General features: G+C 35.2%; 1 protein-coding gene across 3 annotated transcripts in view; it reads left to right on the forward strand.

The window, feature by feature from the left end:
* Positions 1-10819: 10819 nt before the first annotated feature.
* LOC113235567 overlaps positions 10820-19099 on the forward strand; it is a 52524-nt gene continuing 44244 nt past the window's right edge. For all 3 annotated transcript variants that reach the window (XM_026471302.1, XM_026471299.1, XM_026471301.1), the window contains exon 1: positions 10820-10949. The gene's annotated coding sequence lies outside the window, so the exon portion shown is untranslated. The remainder of the gene's footprint in view (positions 10950-19099) is intronic.

Raw genomic sequence — 19099 nt, forward strand, 5'->3', positions numbered from 1 at the left:
CCCTTAGAGGTTGAATATTTTCTTCAAATTTAAATGGGATCACTTCTGAGGTATCCTCTTTCCAACAAATAAAGAATCATCAAAATCCATTATCGCGTAACATACATACAAAAAAAAATACAGTCTAATTGAGAACCTCTTCTTTTTTTGAAGTAGGTTAAAAATAACGTAAGATGGCGCTTCTAATTTTACTCTTTCAGTAACGACGTTCTTTTTTTATGTATAAAAAAAAAGTGCGCACTTGACCTCCATCTCACCTGATAGAAAGTGATGATGAGGTCGACAATGTAGCATGCACACCTAAATAATGCCTATTCACTCTCGCCTTGAAAAGATCCAAGTTATATCGTTTGGGGAATAAGTCTGCAGGTAGAGAATTCCACTCTCTAGCCGCTTGCCGTATAAATGTGAAAGCGAAACGCGCGCGAATCCTGGGAATATCCACAACATAGGAGTGGAACCCCAGCCTACGTCTAGATGATGATGGAAAGGGGAAGGCGGAATCAAATTATGCAATTCCTTAGTTCTGCCAAATGGTAGCGACAGCATAGACAATAATCAATTAATTTGCGACATTGGTAGCATACTTAGCGCTTTGGGCGTCTGGTGTGGTGATCCCTTGACTGGTAGAACTAATTTAAAAAAATAACTTTTCTAAACTCATTCTGATCTGATTTTTCTGGGTAGTGTACCTAGGAGTGAATTTCAATACGTCTTTCACGTTATATAATATATAAATTAATATTATATTATCAAATATACAATACTAATTAATTTATTCAGATAACCTAATATGGTACTTACAATTAATATTTAAACTACAGTTGAAGAATTCCTTTGTAAAACTTATTGTAATAATCAAACGCACAGAGATTGTACCGTAAGTGAAAGTTGTGGAAGTATTATAGTAAATGTGGTGCGATTGATGTGTATTTATTTTGTTTCTGTACTTCTAGCATATTTGTATGGCAAATACATAGCTCCTAGCAATCACAAGATTGTCATAAAGATATTTAATGTGGTCTCGGCTAGTGACTACAACAAGGTTCCTTTTGGTTTGGTTGCATGCATCTCTAGCATCTATTATTTTGAATTGTATAGCATACTGTAGATTTACTGGTTAATCAATGAATCAAGGTCACCTTGATGAAGATGACCAGTTAACGAAGACACGCACTGACTTTTGCTGCGTACGTTTTTGTGTTGGTGAGTGCCTTAATTTACTGAATATCCAGTCTATCATGAACCAGACATGATTCTTTTAAATGAACTTATGGCTTCAGATACAAATCTCTCGAAATACGGTGTTAGATGCTAACTCGAATTGTTTTGGAATGTTTTATATGGTTTAAGGTGTAATAGAATATGTGACAAGTGTCGAAAATTAATAATTTTGAATTAGTATTAAAAAATAAACGAATTGATGAAATTTTTCGAAAAATAAAGCAGTTACAACTGAAATCTGAAGTCACAGGCGTAATGGCGCCTTGCAGGGTGAAGACAAATCTTAGTTTTGTAAATATTCCCCCACCATTGGCTGAGGTTCTATTTACATTGCCTCTGAACGTGTCCGTCAGGATGGCTGGATCAAACGAGATATACAAATCAAACTGTGCTCAGTTTGTTACTATCTATTTTCTACTATTTAGTACCTTTATTGAAATATTTTCTACCTTGGCGGTAACGGAAATGTTAAAGAAATAAAGTGACCAGCCATTCTGACGTCAGGTTGGTGGACTACTTTACGTTTTTCACGATTCTAGCAGTATATAATTTTTTTTTATATAATTTTTTTTTATTTATTTACTACCTAATTTCTTTCTACCTAAACATCCTTGTTTTTCACTATTTTAGGAAAAATTATTTAAAAAAAAAAAACCTTATATATACTCCTTTGCAAAAAAGACACTTTATCTTCTCTGTATAATTGCTTTATAAATAACTGATTATAATACGTTCGCATTCCTTAATACCTAATAGTGAATTCAACCAGTATTTAATATAATAATTGCTATAAAATATTGCTTATAAAGAGAATCCAGAAACCATTGTTCGCTTATTCTAAGCGCCTGCAAAGGTAGCAATTACACGGAGAGGATAAACTGTCTTTTTAACCGATTTCAAAAAAAGGAGGAGGTTCTCAATTCGACTGTTTTTTATGTATATTACGCGATAACTGCGCCATTTGTGAACCGATTTTGATATTCTTTTTTTGTTGGAAAGAGGGTACCTCTAAAGTGGCCAATTTAAATTTGAAGAAAATATTCGACCTCTAAGGGTGGTAAACTAGGGGATGAATGACTTTTGAGGTCGTTTTTTTTATTAGAAGATACGTTTCGCAAAGGCGTTTTATTTTATTTTTTAAATAACTTTTTATAAAAGCTTCCTAAAATAGTGAAAAAAAGTATGTTTAGGTAGTAAATAGTTATATAAAAAAAGTTAATTATATACTGCTAGAACCATGAAAAATGTAAAGTGGTCCAGCCAACCTGACGTCAGAATGGCTGGCCACTTCATTTCGTTAATATTTCCATTAGTGCAAAGGTGGAAAATATGTCTACTATTTAGTACCTTTATTGATGATGATTGTAATAGAAAATAGGTAGTAAATAATGAGCACAGTTTGATTTGTATATCTCGTTTGGTCCAGCCATCCTAAGGACCCCCTCGGAACGGAATGGAAGCGTTTGTGATCATAGCATAATGAACTTTCTTATGATATCAAGAGATGGGACAAATAAGTCGTGCTCCCGGTGGTAAACACGCAATTACATAACAGTGCCACAGCGCGCTTTTAACTTCCAAGATCAGGGCCCACAAATATTATCATAAGTGCACAGGATGTGTACATTTTTTTAAACATTATTTGTAAATTTCGAACATCTTTGTTTTGTTTTGTTAATTGAGAATTGTCACTTTTAATACGATTTTCAATCAAAATGTTCTCAAATGTGGAAATGGAGTAAAATTTCAGCCGCTACTTGCTCTTTGCGGAATAGAGCGAATCGATGCATCCGCCAAGGCGGCAATCAATTCGAGCACTTACTATCATAGATTTTTCGTTATTGTTTTTATTTTGAAATACATAATACGTAGTCAATTTGTTAGTTTCCTTAACTATCTAGAATAACTGATAACTAGATGTCCCTACAAAATGTATGGTAAAAAGTATTTTGGTATTTCTGACATTTCGAGTACTCTTACCTCAGTTGGTCCCTTAGAGACTATTGATCCTTACTAGAGACTGGATCGAATAGCATAAAAAAAGTTTTGTATAAATTGCCTTTTATCTTGCTGACTGTACCATTTTTTGAAAATCTATGAATGCCAATCAAAATATGTTCAAAATTCATGGTTAGTCTTCTAGAACCGTTTTCCTGTAACTACAACGAGTAAGGTAGCTGGCCGTGCTGCCCCGTCTCAAATTTTCTTATGATAATATTTGTGGGCCCTGATCTTTGAAGTTAAAAGCGCGGTGTAGCACTGTTATGTAATTGCGTAGTAAATTGGCTCGAATCTAGCTTGTACATTACATAATTGATATAATGTCACTTAGCTCAATATGCTATATATCGACTCAGCCGAAGAACAAGGTCTGAACAATGTGATTATTAGCAGAAAGAGAATAAGTACGTTACGATAATAATTTCGTTATTCAAACTAAGACCTATGTAAAGGTGTTTTGCGAATTTATATATATTATTTCGTTTCGGAAATATAAAATCGAATAACGATCGATCTAATATCCACAGCGAAGAAGAACGAACGAAATGTACTATGTCCTGAAAACAAGTAGTCTTGCACATAGATCTTTGTTCTACGGATGAGTCGATATGGTTGAATGGTTAGAATATTTCATTCCGTTCAGTGCTAATGTAAATAGAGCCCTAAGTCTTTAATAACATTGGTGTTGGATAAGCTTTCACCACATTCATATGAATCAATGAATACAATACTTTTTAAATCATATATCGTATGGAAATAAATTGCTACATACTATATTAGAAAAAAGCGTGCACGAATGAATACAATATTTAAGTGAACTAGATTATAAACAAATGACTGTTATATAAACTAATATTTTTTATGTTGCTAAAATAATACGTAAGTATGATTGTAGTGACATGAATTCCATTCATACAAGTCCCACTGCAGCGCACAGGTCTTCTCTGCGAAGAGAGCACCAGTTCATGCAAGCTAAGTATGAGATACAATATTCTTATGAGGAAAAAACACTGGTATAACATGTATATCGTTTATTCAACGTATACGCGAAATTATTTAATTGTTATGGTGTAGATTTTAAGGCTGTAGCTAGTGTATCTTGTAGTGACAGTCAGGAGTGTTGGCAGTTAATTTATTACAACGACTTATTAAGAACAGCTTTTACCTTGAATAAACTGACGTACAAACATTTCTATTAATGAGTTGTTTGTTTTCTATAATCGTGGTCATATCGATAGCTTTCTAGAATATCGGCAAATCTTAAAAATCACCTAATTAATTGCTGCCCTGAATATCATAACCAAGGACAAATAACTCAAAAGGACTGGTAATTTCCATACTATAGAACGTAACTCTGGAAAAGGTCAAAATTCCGTCTCGTGTCTAGATGGCGTTGATCAATACCCTGGAAGTAGTTTGTATTATGTAAGGCGATTAACACACTACACCGCGCCCCGCTAATATTTCGGCTAATATTGTAGATAGAGTTACAAGAATTGGAGAGGTTGTGGATTATATTTTTCTGTATCTAAAAGAGCAATAAACGTGTTTGACGCAACTCCACTTATGCCATTCTTCCATGAGGGGTGCGATATCTGGAATCGAGGTCTACAACCGCATCTAATCGGTTTTGGTTATATCTTACTTGGTTTAAATTTTATTGCGCTTAGCAAAATCCGCGTAATTGACATTTTTCAAATAAATAAAATCTATGTGCCAATATCTCGAAAGTTATGCAAATGCGTTACTCATGACAAGGACGGCAGATTAGGAACATAGTTTAAAAACAACTGTACCGTATCTAAAATATATATATCAATGTTGTCACGTGATAATTTTAAGTAATAAAGCCCGGTCTTTGTTTTGAAAAAAATAAATCGGCACATCGCACCTCTCATGGAAGAATGGCATGAGTGCAGTTACGTCAAAAATGTTTATTGCTCCATTAGATACAGAAAAATATATACCACATCCTTTCCTATTCCTAATGAGGGGTGCGACAATATAAATCCAGCTATGTAATAAGGCAAAAAACGAACTGTTTTGGTTGAGACCATTATTCTAAAAAAGCAGCGATGCCTATGTTTACCCATAGCCGATAATATATACATTTTTTTACTGGTTATAACCAATTAATGCTTTTAAAAGTATTAGACCAACATATTACACATACCATCGCCTTAGTACTAATATCACATACATAATAAATCTTATTATGTTTACTAGTTTTCAAAATCCACTTTTATCACCTTATAATGTATAATGTATAATGATTTTGTCTGATACAACCTATTAAGTCCACCGTGATTACAGAGACCTCTGAGATGTCTAATAATTTCGAAATCTGACGTTTCAAGTACCAAATAATTTTATTTGGAGGGGTTTTTCCCTCTTACAAAATTTAAAAAAAAATGACAAGATTAGGATACAAATGGTCTACAATCTTCGTCTATAGACCAATCCCAACAGCCCAAACACCCAAATTCCAAAATATATCCATAAAATTCGTCTTGCATCACGTACCAACAATCCTGACTTTACGTAGTTAGCAACCAATTAAAAACATTGTAAAACTACGCATATGTGAAACGAAAGAATAAAACTATAGAAACCTAATGGTATTCGTGTTTTAAAACTTACGGACTCCAGAGCAGAGAACCAATAAGAAGAATATGATTACCTCAATTTCAAGTAATATACATGGAGTTGATAAAACCTCCTTCCTAACTCCCCGAATGATTAAAGAAAGGCAAATTCTGTTACAAAACTACAACATACAATAACTACAACAACAAAGTAGAATAATGTCTTGATTCAAAGGGAGATATTGTCCGCTCTATGTGCATAGAGCTACCTACTTTGAAGCTTAGGCAAACATACTGCGCTTATTCAGACTTCTGTTCATTACTTTCAGATAATATATAGAGAATTACCATTTAAGGTTGGTAATAGCTGTTCTAAATAATCCTTTTTCTACAGATATCCTAGCGTGACAAAATATTCCATATTTTAATGAATTTTCTATTGTCTTGTTTACGCGGATGTAGGACCAGATATAGTAATATGAACTAGTTTGCACTTTTACCCAGAATTAAAGAATTTTCGTTACACATCGGAGCGGTAGTACTGCCAAGACTAACGTTTAGATTGTAAACTCCCTTAACTGGCAAAAAGGCCTCAGGTTTCCTATCTCCTTGTGTTTCAGTGAACTAAACCACCAAAGTGACAAAACTTAGTTTGTAATTTTTGTTACAATTTAGTTATTTATTATTTACTTTTACTTTTAGATAACATTTTTTTCGTATTAAGTAGATAACGATTAGTTTGTGTAGACATTCCGGATGTATGTTCATATTTATTTTGGTTTAAAGGAAGTAACTGCATTGTAAATTGGCAAGTTTACACGGACCACTCAACGTGGAAACATTCATAATCTTCGTGTTAGTAACTCGCAAACTTCTACAAAGTGCCTTATGTGTCCATATTTTTGGCCAATGATCTGGGGACATTCTTACTATAAACTGTTTCCAGCCAGTAAGCCGTGACCATGGGACTTGGGGCCCTACTCTCGAAGCACGAAAGCCGTAGAGTTACGACCTTTTTCCCAACTGGATGGCCTACAGACTTGAGTTTCGATCGCGCCCAGAACTAAGAATTTATGTCAATGTGATTTGACAGTTTCGAATGGGCTGTTTCGAAAGAGTTTCGGTCTTTCACTTAACGGTCGGAGAGTCTCGTTTGTTTTAGCAGCAGTAGAGCTCCTTGTGAAAGAGTTCATCCAGGGAAGTACTGCCACCTTATCCATTTCTGCCGCCAAGCGGTAATGTGAGCATTACAGCGTTCGGTTTCGAAGGGTAGGGGTGCTGGTGAAATTACAGGCACATGGGACTTGTCAACTGTCACTGGCAGTGCCCCTAAGATCTTTGCGATTTAAAGTTCTGTATGGCACTGCAACGGTTACGGATAGGCGTGTCACTTACCACCAGACGCACGACTTGTTCGTCCCGTCACTTGGTATTATAAAAAAAAGGGAAAACAGATCTAACTATGAATTTCGGGCCTTGTGAGCATGGCCCCGTAAATGGCCCGAAACGCTGGTTTGTTTGGAAAAATAAATAACCGCATCGCCTTTGCTAGCCCATGTAAAGCCAGGTTACAATTAATACCCTGGCCCTCTGGTAGGCACGCGATGAAAATGGAGTATTTACAGTTTATATTTTCCCCAGTGATCGGAAAATCGGGTGTAAATAGTGCAATTTAAATGATATTGAGAAGCAATAGCACTTAGAGCGCTTAATGCGGAAAATGCGAGGTAGCTCGAATTATGTGTCCGGGATCCGACAACAGTTTCATTTTCTACGTGTAGCAGTCGCGAAAACTCGATATAATCTGTTTTATTAAAATAAATTTATTTAATAAACTTATTAAAGTGCAATTTCTTTATGATCTCATATATAACTCAATTAGAAAGAAATGTCCACTTTTATTGTTTCTTCCGTCCTTCAATTATTTATTAATACATTCGTTTTATTAACATTTACTCGGTTATGCGAGAAGTGCAATTTTAAATGAAGTTACTTCCTGATTGTCAACGGTCAAAATTTCCTTAGCGGCTGTCTTTGGACTACCAAACACCAGTTACTTGTAGAGCAGTTTACTAATTTTGCTCACAATGTATTCTCTTTGGCTTAATTCATTTTATATTTTTTTTAAATTATTTCCATCATAGATAAATGAAATTGTTATAATAATAGTAAAAAACACTAAGCATTGTTAAAATTGACACCTTCCAAAACTGCCGCTAAAGATGTGCTCGTTGAAAATTTTACTGATTTTGTTTAAATCCTGTATTATTTTTACTTAAAGATTCACGCAATAAATTATTATTCACACTCCCTTATTTTATTTTCTTAAATCATCGTTACACTCGTTGCTGTCCTTATGAAACATACATTTATTTGATAGTTATTTGTTAGGCAAGTCTGGAAAGTTGTTGTTTGACGCGTGTGCCTGTATTGAAACCTGAACAAGCGAAGGAAGCTAAGATTGAACATAAAGCTAAGCGAGTGGTTCAATAATAGATTCCTCAGCGTAGCGAGGGTTTCAAGACACGAGACGCAAAACAACTATGCTGCCGAGCGAAACACACAACTTTTCACCTCACTATAGCGAGGAAAACGGTAGATGAAAGAAAAACAGTTGAACTATAACATCAGTTTTTTTTTAAATAAAAGAAAAAGTTTATCTTCGGTTGCGTTCTGAATTTACACCTTATCTATTTTTATTCTTGCTTGTACTTTTATGTGATTAAGTGATTATTGAAATTATTTTGGTTCTTCGACGAATTAAAATAATTTAATAAACACAATTGAACACAATTAGTTACTATTGTCCATTCAATGTCATTAAATGCCACGTAAATGTCAACATCTAATTTCAAGCCAATAATAGGAATATAATATACCAACGGATTTATATTACTTAAATAAGTAATGTACGACAAATCGCGTAGTTGAACGTGTCATTATCTTTTTTTTCATACCACAGTCCATGGTAAAAAACCTTTTCCATGATAAAGAAAGCCTTTCCGAGCTAGTGAGGTGAAAAAGGTATTTTTTATACGGAGATTTTGTGATTTTTTTCCTTCCTATCACATTTTTTTCCCTAGTTCTGGAGCACAGTATGAAAAAATTGTTACGCCTTTCTTTTATTGTCTGTAGTATTTTGTACCCACAATAGTAATAAATAATAATAATATACTATTCTGGTTACAAAATACAACGAACAATAAAAGAAAGGAGTAACAATTTTTTCATATAGTAATAATACTTTTTTGTTTTTTTATATAATGATAATAGAATATATTATTATTTTTATTTGTGAGCGTTGTAATATCCTAAGTTGTTCTAGCTATTCCTAATACAGTCAAGATTGTGCATTTCGGCCCTAAAAAACAAGACACACTCATCTCATCAGCACCTTCATAGTAGAGCTCCTCGTGAAAGATTTCTTTCAGGGACGTCCTTCACCTTACCTATTTCTGTCGTTTGCGTTTCGATTTGCAAGGGTAAGGGTGCTAGTGAAATTACAGGCACATGAGACTTCTCAACTTATGCCTCAGGGTGAGGGGCGCAGCGCAGCCGTCCTTTTCGTTCGTATTACATAGCATAAGATAGAGCACAAAATTATCTTTTAAAAACTTATCTTATTTTAGACTTATCGGAAATTACCCTAACGATTCGTACCTGAAATATTATTAAACTAAAACTGAGTTATGGTTATCTATGATATCTCAAAAAATTATTTTGTTACTTAGCCGCTTCTTAGATGGCGGACGGCAGAGTGCCTCCGATCGACTGATGAGACTAAAATGTGTAACAATCGCAAAGTCAACAATGATCCAAAAATGTGTTTAAAAAATCTCCGTATATTGAATTCGCTGCTTGTGTCTTTCTTTCTTCCGAAGACAGAATAGACCCCGCATGACATCCACCTCCTTCCTTTTTCATTTATTAGTTCTTTGTCCACCAGAGGACAGCACAACCATACAACTGCCTTCTAAGGGCGGCGTAATGGACCATGCTCTATTGTACTGCACACAAGGCAAATTTCTATCTCCCGGTTATGTATCATCATGTTTTAACGACCAGTACAATGGTTAGTAATAATAGTTAATTGACCCGGCTCATCACACGCTGCGGCGGGGCACGCCAGTGTTAGCACAGCAGCGGCGGCGCAGGCGCAGGCGGTGCTAATCCGTGCGGCACTGCCTTTCACTTACGTGACGAGAGTGAGCCGATCACTTATATCACTCATTGTTTCCGAGGCTAATATTTGTTATTGCTCTTTACATAGAATAATCGAAACCTGTCATATTTATTACTATACTACTATATATATAAATAGTTTTTCATACATTTCTGCTTACATGTTACTTCTAGGCACGCGCCACTGACACAGCGCACTTGATAACTAACATAGTATTATCTCAAAAATTGCGTTATATTAATAATTTATCTTCTAAATTTCACTATACTTGCTAGTCATTCGTATACAATTCTATTTCAAAGTGACAGGACAACACTGTCGCTTTGAAATTAAATAGGTAACATTAATATAACTTGAAGCAATTTTGAGGTAAGACCATGTTAGTTGTCATGTGCGCGTAGGTACTTGTGTGCCTCCGTTGAGCACGATCTCTACAAAAAGTTAGCTTACTGTTGTTTTAAGGTTTTGGAATGGGTTCTTCTTTGAGCCGCTTCTATAGCCCGTTTACACGATCATTACATCAGTCACGGCTTTCAGAATGACACTGGCAAATAATATTAAGCTGTTGGACATTGAATAAATGCTCTGCATCATCGCTTTTGTTATTTTCGCAGCAATGTCACTAAATCCACTCAATTCCTCAACCAGCGACTGGCACGGCAAACACTGCAACGCTTCAATAGCTTCGCTCGGGCATATTCCAACTATAGGTAATGTGTATCATGGTAGATGTGATTTAGGTCGTAACGAGGAGCACAGTGTCTGGTATTAGAGGTGTATTACAGCGTGTACGCATGTGTGAGCGGCAGAGTGCGCGCGCGCCGCGGCAGTCGGCACACCGCCCGGGCGGGCGCCACACGACCGGAATCTGCGCTACCGTCGAGCGGCACAAAAATAATTTCAGTAAAATAAACGAATCCAACGACCGCTGTCTTGCGTGCGAGCGACAGATTCTGGTGAGTAAGCAATTGTTCGCCGTTTTTCATCACAACTCTCAAACGAAATCGGAAACAGCAAAATTTACAAGTTATTACACCAGTGAATGTTGCTGTTTCCGATTAGATCTAAAATTAGGACCGTATTTTCGGGCGCTGCAACGTCGGGCTGCGTTTTCACGTTTTTCCGCCGTAGTTTTTCCGGAATGGGGAAACTTATCCGATGACCGCACTTCGGAAATTGACTCATCGCGCGTGAGTCGAATCTCTTGTCTTGAATTCTCAATGTCGTCCAGTTATGTTCCAAAAAGTGTGAATTTCACTGATTAAAACTTGCCAAATGAGTAAATATGAAAGTGAGTGCTGTTACTGTATTGTTTTGGCGGTTGCTTTGAAACGAGACCGCTATAGCTAATTACCGAGAGATAAAAAATAGATTTTGTTGTTTGGTGTGGACGGCCAACGAATGGCCTAAATACCGACGCTATGCGTTCGCTTCTCTTACACTTCAAACGAGCTAATGAACAGAAAACATTGTTATAATATTTAATAAATGTGCACACAACTGTTTCAAACTGGTACATGTGTAAATGCATGTAATATGTACATTAACAATTTCTTCACATTTTCATGAGTATATTAAATCGTTCTAGAACACATGTTTAACACCGTATTATGGTGTAGTGTTTCCATCCATGATTCCATCGATAAAATCGATGATTCCGCCAATGTCAAGTTAAAAAAGACTCGTTTTTACATTGACGTACCAATTTTTACCACGAAATTTGACTAGTGAATTTCGATACACTTCGCAGAGAGAAGATCTACAACAACAGACTATTACAGAAACAAATTGTTACTTTTAATAAATGTACACAGGATATATACAGAGGGAGTGGACTAACGTGTTGTAAAGTAACTACTTTAACAAAAACATGAAAAGAACTAGTAGAAGGCAACAAAACGCGATACCCCTTTGTTATGTATTGTCTGTCTTTACTTCATTGAAAGAATTAATTGTTTCTGCATAAATTTTCAAACACTGAATTTACAATAAAAATGGAAATTTAATTAGGTTAGTTGTTCGACTATACTCCATTGAGTTAGGTCATTTGCCGTTGAAACTCATCGGCCTGGGGCATAGCCCGGCTAGACTGCAGTATCTGTTTTTCTATTACCTTCTCATTTTTAAGTTTGTTTGTAATATATTTTAGTAATTATCTACATTTTGTATAGCTTTATTTTTTTTAAAGTAACTCCGTGTATTGTTTAAGTAGGTAGGTATGAAGAATGTAGAGCCTTATTATCGAGGGTAATTTGTCATGAAAATTTCGGTGTACTTAATTAATTTCCTATATTGATAATACTTATAAAGGTATGTTTTACAAATAACATACAAGAATTCCAGTTAATGATCGTCCAAGAAAGAGATGGCTTCTACTAAATACAATAATAAAATTACGAAATGATTATCGCATTTCTATCTTATTAAATGAAACGTTCAATAACTTTTCCTGTACCGAGTTTTCATACTATTCAATCAGCCGTAACCATGGGACCTGGATCCCAAGATGCTATTAATAATGTTCTAAAAATCACTGGTTATTGTAATTCCAATAAGATCTAGTTGCAATGGCAGTTGCGTCAATAGAGTGTCAGTGGAATGGTAGTGATTGAGTGAGTGATTCAATCACTATAAGATCTGAATAACAAAAAATTGAAATGGCAGTTGAATAATAGGTCACTGGCTAGCCACCGACAAGACACTACTCTCAAGTTTTCGCAAAAGTACCAAACGTACAAAATCTTTGTTGCCCGGGATGTTGTTTTGTTTGAAAAAAACAAATGTGTCACGCAATTTAGATTTCGCGATTGTTACACATTGAAAATGAAATTATTTTTTCCGGATCAAAATCGCGTATATTCATTTGACAAAAAAGCAAATCCCGAGTAAGCATGAGAAATGTAGAGTCCTGAATTAATGAACAGCGCAAGAACTCTGAAGTCATTTACGACAAATCGTGTAACTCTTGTTTTAAACTTTCTAGCAATCCATGAGTACCTACGCTTACGCTGTCCTGTTCGATTCCCGTTCCCGAGAAACATTTATATGGCCTACATTTATTTCTCTTACGTGTTCGGGTGTAATTTGTGATTGTCTATGTGTGTCCATGGCATCCGCGATACAGGGATTCCCTATTGCGGGGCTATAAAAAAATAACAATAAAAGACCGGGCAGCTGTATTGGAGTATGGTATCTCCACTATCGAATCCACGTGAAATAATTTGTAAACGTTCTGTAGTTTATTAGTTATTTTATTTTTATACTATTAAATCGAGTTCCTAGATTTTCGCGATTGTTACACATAAGAAATAATAATAACTTTAGCGATAGCCGTTACAAATAATATAGAAATAAATACAGTAATTAGTTATGATTTATTGCTGACCAGTCAGGCAAGATCCAGATCCCACAAAAGGATTTAACCTGTGTTAGCGGATACTGCAATTGCCGCCACGGCGGGCAAGCATCAATCTTATTTTTAACAACAAATGGCTAACGAGTAAACTAAAAAGAACTCTGTACAATAAAACTGTTCATTTGGGAACCAGAAAAAAATAAAAAATGAAAGATCGGATCTAAACCGTGTACATTTGTGTTTTAAAATAAACTAACGTTTCGGGCCCTTTACAGATCCCATGGTCACGGCTGACTGGGATTGTGAAGTCATCAACCATTTAGACTTTTATTTGTTGAATCTATGAACCGTACAGTGCAGTCAGGTTCAAAATTATCTATACGGTCATGTCAATAAAAAATATCATCTATAGCATCCCGAGTATTTACAAAATATCAGCATGTTTTAATTTTATAGCCTCGCACTAGGGAAACCCTGTATCAGGGGTGTCATGGACACACACATAGACAACCACACATTACACCCAAAGTCACGAGAGAAATAAATACAGGCCGTATAAATATTTATCTCGGCCCGGGAATCGAACCCGGGACCTCTGCGTGGCAGACCAGCGTGGTAACCGTTTGGTCACGGAGGCAATAGCAGATTAAAATTAATAACTATTAAAAACTGTCTTCATGAAGAATGGTCACACATTTTCAGCACTTTGAAAGTATAGATGACCGCTTTGGATGGTTAATATTCTTGGTTAGTCACGGTCGTACGGTCGTACGGTCACCGTAGTAGATAATTTTGAAGACGACTGTATTAAAAAGGTGAACTTCCCAAGACAAATTATATCTGTACAATAAGAGAGAAAAGATGTTGTGCATTTCGCTATCGCTTGGTTTGCCCCAATGCTTAAGATGCGTACAACTTCAAATGGCTTTGGTTGATTCCACATAAAAGTGGAAGTGTTGTACCAATCACTTTGGAAAAAAAATTAGAAAATTTGAGGATATACACTCATTAGTATACGATGTGAACACGCGATTCCAAAAAATTTTCACCATAGAAAAAAACACCTCGAAATTTTACAAGAAAACCTCTGTATTCTATATGTACTTTACGTACACCAATTACTTTTTTTATACCAATGAACGAATTAACGTATACGGTATACATTTCTCTAATGGCTTTAACTTTGTTTGTAAAAAAAATAAATTCTGAAATAAAGCCAGGTCCCTGCCGCTGGACCTGCGCAATAGAACCGATTCAGTACGGCAAAATTTTTAACTTTGCTAAGATAGTATCGACTCTTAATGCGCGACATCTTTTCCTTCTTATTATACATGTTCGTTAAGCTTTTTCTGATCAGCTTAATGCGGCTCTGTATTGATAATTGTGGTGATTCCCTAAGGCGAAAAAATAATGGCTTAAGAAAGTTGGAGAATTAATCGTGTATAAATATATTTTATTTACCTCGACGTTTCGGACGTGTTGCAACGTCCATGATCTCGAAGAGACTGAAGAGGTACATGTCTAACTACCTGCACTTGGTCTTCTTCTCTTTCTTGACCTCTTCAGTTCCTTCGAGACCATGGACGTTTTTAGTAACAGTTGTGTGAGCATTGCTGCGTTCCGGTTTAGAAGGGTAAGGATGCTGGTGAAACTACAGGCACATGGGACTTTTAACTTATGTCTTAGGGTGACAGGCGCAGTGGCAGTGCCCCTCAGATCTTTGCGATTTGAAGCTCCGAATGGCATTGCAACTGTTATGGATAGGCGTGTAGCTTACCACCAGGCACACAACTTGTTCGTCCCGTTATTTGAAATTATAAAAAAAGGTTAATCAAATAATATATTTATACAGGTTTAAGTCCCGATATTAAATTCAAATAATGTGTGAAAATCGTGAAAATTACATCAACGTAAGGTTGGAGAGATACTGAAAGTATTTATGATATATTATTCAATCAAGATATATTTTGCTGGTCGGAATGGGTGGAGACCGTTACTACATATAATTGTAACGCTGTATTAAACCTAATATATTATTCAGACAACCTTGCGCCTGTCGATGCATTTGCATTGTGGGCTAGACGTTAGCACATTTTCCTTACTAATTTGTACATATGTTACTTCGCAACTTTTACCATTGCGTACAGCTATAGTATCTATATCATTCATACGTATTCAGTATGAGAACATTTCAAGCTCAAAGTCATATATTATTTATTTCAGAGGAAAGCAAATTGCTCTTCAATGAGTAGTCAACTCATTCGTAAGGCAGATTCCCCTGAGAAGAATCAGTTCGAAACTCTAGGGGTTGCTCTTTGTAAATAAACATTTCAATAGACAGATAGATAAAAACTTTATTCACTTCGATGACAACTTATTTAATAAAATCAACTACGACTAATTATTAAATTAAACTACTTAAGTAATAATAGAACCGACTTACAACTTTACAACGAACTAATTAAACTATATTGGTTTTGAAGTCATGACAGTAAAAAGGCATACATTTATTATTAACTATATTGTTTATTTCAAATATCATGCATGGTGATAACCTGCAAGAGCTAAACGGGGGCCATGGATTTTTATTGTAAAGTTTTTCTTTCACAATAAACCTCGCAAATTTTAAATATCAACCGGAATCTTATCACAGAAGCGTAAGTATACATTGTTCCTGAAATAAATTCACGACTTTCTGAAGATAACTGTCATAAACAGACAGAGTATTTTCATTCCTCGTATGTTATTTTTCATAAAAAACTTATTATTCTCCTTAATATAAATTAAAATTACATAAATGTACTTTGTCACTGTTTGCAAGAACGTTAATTGCTTTAGACTCCTCTCTGAAATTCCTCGCTCTTTGAATCGCATGTTTTTGCAGGAGAAATATCGGCGATATTGCCAAAGAAAAATGCCTTATTGAAAGTAGCTACAGTAAACCAATCTAACGGTTTCTATTTTGTTTTGTTTTTGATACCTATGTCTTATTATTGATATCGTTTTTATGTTACATAGTTTTTGTTTTGTTGTACACGTAATTGTAGTTTTAAGTCTGCAAGAAGAAATCTCTTTTAAAAATAAGTAGTACCTTTTGTTTATATTTTCCTTTTATGAAATGTCATTTGTGTTTTTTCTGTGCAATAAACGATAAAATAAAAATAAATATTTAAATATCTGGACCGATAATTGATTGCTTTAAATCAACAAATTATTGTCGTAATTTGACTCTTTCCTTTCGTCCTGCATAGACGAACTGTAATGCAAATTATTGTTTGTTAGGTTTTAAAGGTTGCAAAAGTAACGTAGGCGTGGAGTGGGCAGCAAAAAAGGTGTGATTGAAGTCGACCGTGACGACTACAAAGCATAATTTTGTTACAACCAAAATGTGTTGAATTCAAATCTAAACACACAGACAATATGGTCGCATATTGTAAACAAGACGTCCTAACGTCATAGTATTAAAATTGTTCTATAGATATTTCAACTTCTTCGGTTTCCGCTACCACATTACCTATTTATGCGGCCAAGCGGTTATGTGAGCATAACTGCGATCCCGTTTGGAAGGGTAAAAGTGCTCGTGAAATTCCAGGTGCATAAGACTTGTCAACTTACGTCTCACAGTGACGGGTGGAGTGGCAGTGCCACTCTGATCTTTGTGATTTAAAGCTCTGAGGGGCACTGCAACCGTTAAGGACGGCCGTGTAGCTTACCATCAGGCGCACGACTTGTTCGTGCTGTGGCTAGCTATTATAAAAAAAAACATGCCGAATGCACAAAAAACAGTGTTCAACACATCAACAAAAAACACTATAGGTACACAACCAATTCTAAAGTATCAATTTGTTTCGAAATTGGATTTGTCTATAAGGTCTCGGTGGAATAAATTTTACCAAATTGAGCTCTCTGATGTTGCTACAGTATTATTGCATCTTAGGAATAGCATTATCGTCTAGATCACAATGAGAACCTTCTGCAAAAAGTGCCAATCCCTTGCGCTATGAATTTTTTGTCTAAGCAGTGAGCGGTGTTTTAGTAAGTATTAGTTTTATTAGTTCTTGTGCCTCGATGAGTCATCGGACGTTCTTTACTGATCGAAACTGCGTAGTTATTTGTTCAAAATGTCTAATCTTGAATTTAAATTGCAACGTAACATTTCTACTGAACAATTACACGATTTACGTATTTATTTCTACCTTTTAAAGTTTTCCAAAGATATCAGGTAGGTTTTTGCGATTACTAGGTAAATAATATTGGAAATGTAAATAAACAGCAACTTTTGTTCAATACCTTTTAACATCGAGTATATAACCAAAAATAGAGACGAAATAAGGGCCATCCATCTCTGGCAACTCATCCGGTAAATGGGCGGTATATTACTTTTAAATATCAACTCTCGTTTGCACTGAAATAACAAATTAGAAAAGCTGAAATAGTACAGCGTCAACAAGAGAACTGTGTGTACGTCTACGGAGATGGAATATACGGATATTCCAAAAATATTCTGTATTTATTGTAATAAAGATAATAATATCTCTTAACTTTGGGAGGCTGTTCCATTCGGTGGTGTGGGAAAAACAGCAAAGCATCTAATTACATAACAAGCGGAATCACATTTTATCGGTAATTAAATTTTCAATTTTCGTCCATTATAGCAAAGGTCAAGTGAAACCCGTCAATTGTTTCAAATTCGGGCTGGCCAATCGGAGCGCAGTTTGATTTGGCAGAATAGTGTTCAAAGAAATTAAATGACATTTCGTCTCTATCTTTGGTTATATACTCTATGCCTTTTAATAATTTATCACATTTTACTTTCATACAAAATTATAAATATTTAAAGAGATCGCTCTAAACGGTACATAACTGTGCATAACCGTCAAACGGACACGGACACACACACGCGCGCGCGCACACTCACACACGCGCACACACACACACACACACACACACACACACACACACTCACACACACACACACACACACACACACACACACACACACACAGAGAGAGAGAGAGAGAGAGAGAGAGAAAGAGAGACACGTTAATCTACTTTTATAAAGATATAGTATTCGTCAATCCTTTCCTTTATTATGTAAAATAAGTTTAATTAAATTAAGTATTTTATTACCTTCTTTATTTTGATTTGTTCATACTATTCCTAATAATTTATTCATAAACTTCTTTGGTATTATGTTCCTATTACGCTAATTGTTAATTTCTAACTTGATAATTCTTAACTTGAAACATAGATTACCTGCGAGACAGGCTTAGCCTAGTGCAGGAATAAGACCAATTCTCTGTACGCAATATACGCTGCAACAAGTTGTGTTTCTTGTGTTGTATTTAATTTCTAATTTATTATGTGTCTACCTCTTAGACTATGGAAAACTCTAAGGTCTACCTGCACAATTCTGTTGTCAAATATTTTTATTTTTTAATTATTTATTTTATTTCAATTTTTGAGATCGGTTTTTCATGAACAAACGTTATTTGGATACAAAATCGCGTACATTTGTTTTTTTTTTTTTTCAAACAAACCAACGTTTAGGGTTTTTTAGGTTTCCATGGTCACGACTGACTGATGATATTAGTCATCAAAAAGTTATATTTAATATTATATATATACGAGTACATACACATATATTATGTTTAATACTGACCAAAAGTTTTGCATATCTGCATGTCTTAAACCTTAATCCTATATGCTTAACATACATATATTTCACGCCTTTTTCCCATCGGGGTAGGC

The sequence above is a fragment of the Hyposmocoma kahamanoa genome, unplaced genomic scaffold (genome assembly GCF_003589595.1).
Source record: "Hyposmocoma kahamanoa isolate Upper Pololo Valley unplaced genomic scaffold, ASM358959v1 88, whole genome shotgun sequence".
Taxonomy (NCBI): Eukaryota; Metazoa; Arthropoda; class Insecta; order Lepidoptera; family Cosmopterigidae; genus Hyposmocoma; species Hyposmocoma kahamanoa.